The sequence below is a fragment of the Grampus griseus genome, assembly GCF_964374135.1.
Source record: "Grampus griseus genome assembly, chromosome: 20".
In the NCBI taxonomy this organism is placed as follows: domain Eukaryota; kingdom Metazoa; phylum Chordata; class Mammalia; order Artiodactyla; family Delphinidae; genus Grampus; species Grampus griseus.
The window spans coordinates 48,560,384-48,569,533 of NC_139014.1; the positions used below are offsets into that span (position 1 = coordinate 48,560,384).

The following is a 9,150-nucleotide window of genomic DNA, read 5'->3' on the forward strand; positions in this document are numbered from 1 at the left end:
GAGTGGCCACTGTTCTCGCCCTGCCCCACCCAACTCCCAGAAGTGCCGCGGCTGGGCGGGGGCTTCACCTGAGCCCCCAGCTTTGGGCCGAGAGATCAGGCAGTCAGCAGGGTCTGGCTAGGAGATGGGGGCAGGGGAGAGGTCTGGGCCCAGCCAGTGGGCAGCCTGTCCCCAGCCCTCAGGTTACCTGCTGGCCGAAGGCCCGAGGACCTGGATGGAGGGCCCCACAGGAGAAGGCTCTCTGCCCGAACTCCAAAGTAAAATGTTTTGTTTTGCCCACCTTACTGAGTAATAAGGCAAATGTCTTCTTTCTTTTCTAAGCCACCAATAAGAACACACATTATGGCACCGATACAACTGTGCAATCATTTTAGTCAACTCTCTCATGTACTTTTAGACCACAGGCTGGTAATATAAGGCCTTCTCAGTGCAACAGACCTTACAAATCACTCTACCAGCCCCTCCCACCACCACCCCAGTGTCCCCTCTTCACAGATGAGGAAAATAAGGCCCCAGGGGGCTGGGGGTCTCGCCTACCAGTCTTCAATAAGTGACTATCAAAACTGGAAGCAAAAGCATGTCTAACCCCAAGGCCTTTGTGCTTTGTCGGCCACAACCATTCCTAGGGAATTTATCCAACCCCCTTCCCCTCCTCCCCAAGGGAAACCTTCTAAGTCACAGCCTAACTTCGTCACTCACCTATGTAACTGATGGCCTGCCTGTGACTGAGGAATTAGACAACTTTAGAGAAATACAGGTACAAGAAGAATGACAAAGATGTTTCCTGAAGGACCATTAGTTATAGCAGAAAAGTAAAATCAACTAAAGAGTCCATTAGCTTGGGAGTGGGTGACATAAGCACTGGTAATTCTGCATCATGCAGCAATTTAAAGACGGAGGTGGGTCTTCATGTCTCCACGTGGACACCCTTCAAGACGTACTAAGCGAAAAAAGCAAGCTGCAGGTCTCTCCTGCGAGGGTCAGGCCACAGGGCTGTCCCGTGGCCTCCCACCTCGGGTTTCTGCGGCCCCTCTGGCTCTGGGGCTCATCAAACTCCCTGCTACGCCCCCGGCCGCCGCCTCGACCCCCCCACCGCAGACAAGACCAGACACCGGGGAAAGCGATCCCGGAGGGTGGGAGCCAGCGTCCGCCTGCTTCCTTCAGGGGCCCGGACGCTGAAGACCAGGGTTTCCTTTCGTGGTGGTCGAGGAAACCGGAGAACAACTAGTTTCATTTGAGGAGGTGAGAGTTAGAAGCGACGAGGAACAGGTAGGCCACGGGGGTTGCCGACTAGCTGCTGGCTCTGGCCCCGCCCCCAAGCTCTGATTGGCTAAAGCCAAAGCTTCGGGCCGCGTCGGCCACTCGCGGGAGCATTTCAATGAATGGACCTGGACCGCTCTTCAGCTGCCTCCTGGGAAGCCCCACCTAGGTCGCCCGTGCCTAATTACCTGCCTTTCTCCAGAACTTGAACTTGACCGTGGTCTACAGGGTCTTACATGATGTGACCCCAGTCCACCTCCCTGGGCTCTTCTTGTACCACCTTCCCCTTTTCTCCAGCCACATTGGCCTTTTCTCTGTTCACTAAAAAGGCCAGATGAGATTGTTTTCCCCAGATACTCACATGACTGACACCTTCTTGTTGTTCACCTTTATCTCAGCTCATCCGAAAGGCCTTCTCCCATCACTCAATCTAAAGTGGCAGCCCGTCCTGTCACTGGTATCTCATCATCGTATTTCCATCACCACACTTGCCACTATCTAAAATGACTTTGTGGTTTAACTGTACCGTCTGCCTCTGGATTGAGCTCCACGAGGACAGGAAGCTCTGTCTAATTCATCTCTAATCTCAGTGCCTAACACAGTCCCTGACACTGTAAATTGGAGCCCAGCAAGTATTTGATGTTACTGAACAAATAACCGTACCCCACCCAACACACACACACCAATGATGTGCAATAGATATGAGTATACCTGTGCTGACTGGCCGAAGATTCAGTGGGTTTCCCTGTGCAGGGGCCATCGAGGTCTATAGTAGCTTCTCTATGGAGAATGTGACAACCCAGCTACAGTTAGCGAATCCTCCCGCTGCAAGGGAGTAGGTGAGATTCTTCCTAATTTTTACATTTTTTAAAGGCTTGCAAAAATTTATAGATGAATTTTGAAGTAAAAAATACTTTTAGGCCACAGATCCTGATTTCAGGATCTGGAAGCCCGAGGTCCAAGTAAGCCTCGGTCACTCATTAGCCACGTGCCCTCTGGCGAGTCAGTTCCTGCTTCTGTGCCCTCATTTCATCATTTGAGATCCTGTCAGTGAAAACGCGTTACAAATTGTAAAGCTCTTTTGCTGGATGGGAAATCACTCCGATCACAGTTGGAGCCTGTGATCCATTGCCACCTCTGCCCCAGATCACCTGGTGCACACCCCTGCCTCTTCCCAGGCCTCAGTTTTCCCATCTGTACAATGAGGACGATGGATAAGTTGTTTTCAAACTGTGCTCCCTGGGCTCCCCTGGGGAACGCTACAGAGAGAAACTGTTGGTGAAGCTGTGTTCTCAGACATCCTGCTTTGGGCAAAGGAGCTCTCCCTCCAATTTTTGCTTAACCACAATTATCCCATAAGATTGTGTTTGACAAAGCACACATGTGGCCTAAGCTCAGCCAGTTAGATAATTGATCTCAGGTCTTTTCATTTGTGTGAGTGACTTCAGTATTTGGAGATGAGGATCATGGACCAGTTTGGCCCTTCCGAGAGACGTTGCCATGCTTCTGGCTTCTTGGTCTTTTAGAACAGGTTTTGTCAACCAGGACACTCTTCTGAACCACAGAACACAGAAAATGATTGAGTGACAATTTCCCCCATCTTTCCAAAAGCCTTTGCCTTTCCTCTTTCTTCCTGCCTGGACCCAGACTCTAGACCTAGACCATGGGGATGGTGGAGCTACACTAGGATGGTATGGTAAGGAGCCTGTGCTTTGAGGACTTTTCAACCTGTTGTATTAGCCCCGGACTGTATATCTTTATTTTTTAAATGGAATTATAATTTACATACAATATTTGTTTCAGGTGTACAACATAGTGATTCAATATTTTTATGTTTTATGAAATGATCACCATAAGTCTGGCTACCATATGTCAACATACAGAGTTGTTACAATATTATTGACTATATTCCCTATGCTGTGCATTACATCCCAGTGAATTATTTATTTATTTATTTGGCTGCGTTGGGTCTTCGTTGCTGCACGCGGGCTTTCTCTAGTTGCGGCGAGTGGGGGCTACTTTTCGTTGCGGTGCGCGGGCTTCTCATTGCAGTGGCTTCTCTTGTTGCGGAGCACAGGCTCTAGGCGCGCAGGCTTCAGTAGTTGTGGCTCGCAGGCTCTAGAGCGTAGGCTCAGTAGTTGTGGCGCACGGGCTTAGTTGCTCCGCGGCATGTGGGATCTTCCCGGACCAAGGCTCGAACCCGTGTCCCCTGCATTGGCAGGCAGATTCTTAACCACTGCGCCACCAGGGAAAACCCTGAATTATTTATTTATAGCTGGAAAGTTGTACCTCTTAAACCCCTTCACCTATTTTGTCCATTCCCCCACTCTCCTCCTCTCTGGCAATCACCCATTTATTCTCTGTATTTATGAGTCTGTTTCTGTTTTGTTTGTCTGTTTTGTTTTTTTAGATTCCACATATAAGTGGAATCATGTAGTATTTGTTTTCTCTGTCTGACTTATTTCACTTAGCGTAATACCCTCTAGGTCCATCCATGTTGTCGCAAGTGGCAAGATTTCATTCTTTGTTATGGCTGAATAATATTCCATTGTATATATTTATACCACATCTTCTTAAACCAGTTGTCTGTTGATGGGCACTTGGGTTTTTTCTATGTCTTGGCTATTGTAAGTAATGCTGCAATGAATGTAGGGGTGCATGTATCTTTCGGAATTAGTGCTTTTGTTTTCCTCTGGTAAATACCCAGAAGTGGAATTGCTGGATCATATGGTAGTTCTATTTTTAGTTTTTTAGTTTCAGTTGGGGATGAAGAAAAGCTTCTGGAGATGGATGCATAACAATGTAAGTGTACTTGCTGCCACTGAATTATACATTTTAAAATGGTTAAAATGGTAAATTTTGTGTTGTGTATATTTTACCACAATAAAAAATGCAAAAAAAGTACAAGTCAAAAAAATTAAAAGTTTAAGGTTAAAAATGTCTCCCTTGCACCTTCCCGATGTGTTTTGGGTAGACAGCATGCAGCTGGAAAAAGTGTGCATAAGTGGTGGCGGGGGGAGGGGAAATGTGTGTGTCTGACAAATGCCTGTTTCCATTCTCCCATTGCTCTTACACCCTGAGATCCTCTTCCTCACTCACTCACTAGGCTGCTTTTGCTTTCTCTGGAGTTGAAATGAGGGAGGGAGAGGGAGGAGGAAAGGGGCAAGAAAGGTCTTATTCTGACTAGTGCTGTGTGACCTGCCACACAATCTCCCCGGGTCTGGCATGTGTATAAAGCTGACTGTTCATCTAGCGGGGCTCTTTTGTAAGTTCTTCCCAACCCTCTAGCCCACACCATTACCTGGGTCTGTCACCCATAAGTCTCATCCTTGGTCTGGACTGGCAGCTGACCTCTCCTAGGCCCACGGGCAGGCCTAGGCTTCAGCTTCTTGCTGCTAAGTCTCAGCTGCCCTCCTGGTGGCGCCCTTGGACAGGTTTTATTATCGCTCTATGCAGGTCTTCGCTCTCCAATGGCTCACATCTGGTCCAAGGGAAACAGTCACACATACTTTCCTTCCTACAGATTTTAGGGGAACCAGTTTCCAGTGCAGCAAACTGTCTTCACTTTACTATCAAAACCAGTGGTAGAACTAACACAACATTGTAAAGCAATTATACTCCAATAAAGATGTTAAAAAACAAACAAACAAAAACCAATGGTAGCCAGCAAGTCTGTCATGCATTCTATTTTAAAAATCGGATGAATTGAGGTATAATTTACTTAAAGTAAAATTCACCAATTTTAACTATATACCACCGTTGACCAACACCACAATCAGCATAAAGAACATTTCCCTCGACTAAAAAGATTCATTGTGCCCTTTGCCTCACCTCTCACCTCTGGCCTTTAGCAACCACCAATCTGATTTCTATCCTTATATATTTGCCTTCACCAAAGGAATCATGTTTTGAGGATTTACAGATTATAAATGGAATCATACAACAAATAATCACTCAGATTTGGTTTCTTTCTCTTAACATTAATGTTGAGAAACATTCATATTGTTGCATGTATTACTAGATTTTTTTTTTTTTGCTGAGTAGTGTTCATTGTATCTATATACTACAATTTGTTTATTCACCCACTGATGGAGTTGTTTCCAAATTTTTATCGTTACGAATATAGCTACTATAAACATTTGTGTACAAGTCTTTGTGTGAATACATATTTTTATTCCTCTTAAGTAAATATCTAAGAGTGGGATTTCTGGTTCATATGGTAAGTAGATGGTTAACTTGATTTAAAAAAAAAAAAAAAAAACTACCAAATTACTTTCCAGAGTGACTGCACCATTTTGCATTCCCACCAGCAATGGATGAAAGCTCCAGTTGCTCTATATTCTTGACAACACTTAGTATCGTCAGTTTTAAAAAATTTTAGCCACTCCAGGGTATGTGTATGTGGGTTTGTTGGTTTTTTTTTTCTAATGTGTCAGTACTTTTAATGTTGTGTACACCAAATTATAGTAAATAGATGACTATAAACAAGAAGAAGTCCCTCTGTTTTCATGAATAGCACACTGCGTTACAGGAAATTGAGTTTATATTCCACCAAGTGTGGTTCTCCCATTAGTTCACTTTGTGATGTGTCATTAAAAATATCTTCAAATCCAATAGGCTCGTCATTATTCCTCAAATATCCAGTGAAAGGTTTGAGCTTGGAAGAAATGGAAGATGCAGCACATGCTGCATTGCTTTGAATTCCATTTGTAAATTTAGTGGAGCAAATAGACCCCAGAGTTTCTCAGTGTAGAAAAATTCATTTTGTCTTGGTTGAGCTGGAAATTTTATTTCTGACAGTTTAAGAGGATGACTGGGAAAACGTTCATTTTTCACACAAGAAAAAAACCTTTTCACAGAAGATCATGGCTTTCAAAATGTCCACTTGCTGAAAGTTCAGTAACTGGAATACTGTCCTTTAGCTGAGATCCAAGCCCAAGTCGCCCTGCACACAGCCTCTCAGCACCATTACTGTCAGCCGGCCCTGCTGCTCACTTCCATTTCATGTGGTTTTAATTTGCATTTCCCTAGGGTCTAATAATGCTGAACATCATTTTATTTGCTTATTTTCCATTCATATATCTTCTTTGGTGAAGTGTCTGTTCACATCTTTTGCCCATTAAAAAAAGTAAGCTGTTTTTATTGAGTTTTAAGAATTCCTTGTACATTCTAGATACAGGTCCTTTACTGGATAAATGTATTTTGCAAATATGGCTTGCCTTTTCATTTTTCTTAATGATATCTTTTGAAGATCAGAATTTTTTATTTTTGATAAAGTTCTATTTATCATTTTGCTTTTGTTTCCTATCTAAGTAGTACTTGCCAAGGGGGTGGCCTGGTGGTTAGGATTCCAGGCTTTCACTGCTGTGTCCCAGGTTCAATCCCTGGTTGGGGAACTGGGATCCTGCAAGCCATGCAGCACGACCAAAAAAAAAAAAAAAGGATCACAAAGATTTTTGTCCTATGTTTTTTTCTAGAAGTGTTATAGTCTTAGCTCTTATAATTAGGTCTATGATTAATTTTGAATTAATATGGGGGTATGGTGTGAGGTACAGATCAAGGTTCATTTTATTTTTGCATATAGGTATCCAGTTATTCCAGCACCATTTGTAGCAAAGACAATCCCTTTCACACTTTCCAGCCTTTGTTGAAAATCAATTTGCTACGGACTCGGACTCGGGTCCTTGGACTCTTTAATCAATAGAAATTGAAAAGAGGCCAGATGAGAAATTCAGGCTTCATCAGGAGGGAGCGAAAACAAGCAACAGGTGCCCTTGCTTACTCCTGGAGGAGCCGCGAGCTGGCTCCTTAAATTGGATAACAATAGGGGTGGGTCCATGGGTTGGGCAGGAGGTGTAGCTTAGGTGGTCCACCAACCCCTTTGTGGTGCTGTATGCAGGGATCATGCGTAGTACCCTGCTTTTCTCCCAGCACCTCAGAAGTGGCAGTTGGTTTGTGGCCTCTTTGTATCTGATTGTTCATAATTTGCCCCAACTGCACATGCATGAACTTATTTTTAGTCCCTTATAGTTTCTTTGTATTCAGTTGCTCCAGGAGAGGAGGTGAGATTTGTCCAGCTGCAAGTGCAAGCACTCCAGTAAAGGGTCCCAGGTCCCATGTCCCAGCCTTGACTCTGTGTGTGTGAGCCTATCTATGGACTTTCTATTCTGTGCCATTGATGTCTCTGTACCCTTATACTGAGCTATCTTGATAACGGTAGCTCTCAAAATTGGGTAGTTTGAGTCCTTTAATATATTTCTTCTTTTTAAAACATTTTTTGGCTAAATTTTAGAATTATCTCATCAATTTTCAAGAAAGAAAACATGCAGGAATTTTGACTGGGATAGTTATACTCTACAGATCCATTTGGGGTGAATCAACAATAACACTGTCTTATGATTCATCAACTTGGTATATCTCTCTGTTTATTTAGAACTTCTTTAATTTATCTCAGCAATATTTTGTAATTTTCTATGTTTGGTATATATTTTGTTAAATATATTCTTAAGTGTTTTGAGTTTTCCTCTATTGTGTATGGTATTGCATTGTCTGCTATTGTAAATACTATGTAAATGATATTTTAAAAATTCAATGTCCCACTAATGTCTCACTAATATAAAGAAATACAGTTGCGTTTTGTATATTAACCTTGATCCTTTGATCCTGAGACCTTGCTAAATTCATTTAGTTGTTACAGTAGTATTTTGGTAGATTGCTTAAGATTTTCTACCTGGACAATCATGTTTTGTGAACAAAGACTTTTACTTCTTCTTATCCAATCTGTATGCCTTTTCTTTCCCTTGCCTTATTGCACTGGCTAAGACTTCCAGTACAGTTTTGAATAGAAGAGGTGAGACAGATATCTGAAATTGGGGGAGGAAAAAAATCAGATATCCTGATTTTTTTCTCCCCTAATCTTAGGGGAAAAGCATTCAGCCTTTTATATTAAAGTATAATGTTAGTTATAGGCTTATCTTGACTGTCCTCTGTAAGGCTGAGGAAGTTCCTTTCTGTTCCTAGTTTGCTGAGGTGGTTTTTTTCCCCCTAAATCATTAGTGGATGTTGCATATTGTCAAATGCTCTTTCTGCGTCTTTTGAGAGAATGCTGTAGTTCTTATTTGCACTGTTAATTTGGATTATATTGATTAATTTTCAAATGTTAAACCAAGCTTGCACTCCTGGGATAAACCCCTTATGGTCATGATGCCTTATTTTGTTATGTATTACTGAATTTGATTTGCTAAAATCCTGTTAAGGATTTTGTATCTATGTGCATAAGGGATATTGTTCTGTAGTTTTGTTGTAATGTTCTTAGCTGGTTTTGGTATCAGGAAAAACCAGGCCAGGAGCTGGCCTCATAGAGTGAGTTGGGAAGTATTTCCTTCTCTACAGATTTCTGGAAGAGTCTGCACAATTTTTAGTATTTCTTTCTTAGCTGTTTGGTAGAATTCATCTGTGAAGTCATTTGTGCCTTGAGTTTTTTGTTTCTGTTTTTTTTTGGAAAGGTTAGCTATTCTTTTTGAGTGAACTTTGATAGCATGTGTCTTTCAAAGAAGGTATACAATTTATACAAGTTTATTGGCATGAAGTATTTCATAATATTCCCTTATTATCCTTTTGATGTCTGTAGGATCTGTAGAAATGTCCTCTTTTCATTCCTGATAATTTGTGTCTTCCCTCCTTTTCCTTTTTCCTGATCAATCTGCCTATATTCCCTCACCTGCACCCCATTTTATAGATAATTTCAAAGAATCAGCTTTTGAATTCATTTCTGACATAACTGACTTTATTGTTGTTCTGTTTTCTACTTAAATTCTGCTTGTTATATTATTTTCTTCTTATTTCACACTTTACTTGTTCCCATTTATCGTCCTTTTGTGACTTCTTTGG

General features: G+C 42.3%; 1 pseudogene across 1 annotated transcript; it reads right to left on the reverse strand.

Moving 5' to 3' along the window:
* Positions 1-5,785: 5,785 nt before the first annotated feature.
* On the reverse strand, positions 5,786-7,166 carry LOC309838406 (proteasome maturation protein-like; annotated as a pseudogene). The gene is made up of 2 exons: positions 7,043-7,166; positions 5,786-6,205 (listed from the first exon to the last, which is right to left on the reverse strand). The product of its transcript is annotated as a proteasome maturation protein-like (transcript).
* Positions 7,167-9,150: the final 1,984 nt, after the last annotated feature.